The sequence below is a fragment of the Macrobrachium nipponense genome, chromosome 36 (assembly GCF_015104395.2).
Source record: "Macrobrachium nipponense isolate FS-2020 chromosome 36, ASM1510439v2, whole genome shotgun sequence".
NCBI classification, from domain to species: Eukaryota; Metazoa; Arthropoda; class Malacostraca; order Decapoda; family Palaemonidae; genus Macrobrachium; species Macrobrachium nipponense.
This window is the reverse complement of record NC_087220.1, coordinates 48536869-48537540: the sequence shown is the minus strand read 5'-3', so window position 1 is coordinate 48537540 and position 672 is coordinate 48536869. Positions and strand designations below refer to the sequence as shown.

At 40.8% G+C, this 672-nt stretch overlaps 1 protein-coding gene across 4 annotated transcripts in view; it reads right to left on the bottom strand.

Annotated features, from left to right (window-relative positions):
* LOC135203613 (uncharacterized) overlaps positions 1-109 on the bottom strand; it is a 240818-nt gene extending 240709 nt beyond the window's left edge. For 3 of the 4 annotated variants that reach the window (XM_064233439.1, XM_064233442.1, XM_064233441.1), the window contains exon 1: positions 1-108. This exon is cut by the window's left edge and continues 438 nt beyond it. The gene's annotated coding sequence lies outside the window, so the exon portion shown is untranslated. The other variant, XM_064233440.1, reaches the window with a different exon arrangement.
* Between the last annotated feature and the right edge of the window lie 563 nt (positions 110-672).

The window sequence follows — 672 nt, the reverse complement described above, 5'->3', positions numbered from 1 at the left end:
GGATCTCATTCGTCAGCACATTTTCGTCGCTGGAGATGAAATTGGGCGGCGCGAGTTGCACGGTCACCTCATCCTCCACTGGAACACTGACAACTGACGAATCCGGCCGAGATGAAGTCAAACTTTCTCGAAGCGCGTCCAAAGTTTCTTATCGCTGACGCGAAGCGTCGGCGAAAAATGACGTAATTCTCCAGTAAATATATACATAGGCACAATAAACCTACGAAATGAATCGCAACTACACTCTTTGAAACATATAAGAACTTGCGAAATCTAAAAAGTATATGGATACGCTTTCCCGTCGGAATATCGTTCGGCTGGCAACTCACTTTTCCAGTCTTGGGATTCCAGGGAGCGAGTACAGAGGGCAGCACAATGTGAAGAGGCTCGTCTCCCCGAAAAGGAATATCAAAACTTTTGGAATATAGCGATGACGAATAAAATTATTTACTTATAAATCAAACAAGAAAGAATCGTTTCTATGCAATACCAATGTAAGGTTCTCAAAGCAAGATATTTTCGTCTTTATAACGAGATTATATATACTAGTACTACCGAGTATTGCCAGCCACTTTTAGCGTAATTAGATTACGGTTAACAGAAACTCGAATTCGAATTATGATAAAACTTCACAGAGGTTGAAGAATAATAATGGATTCTTCGTGAAAGTGC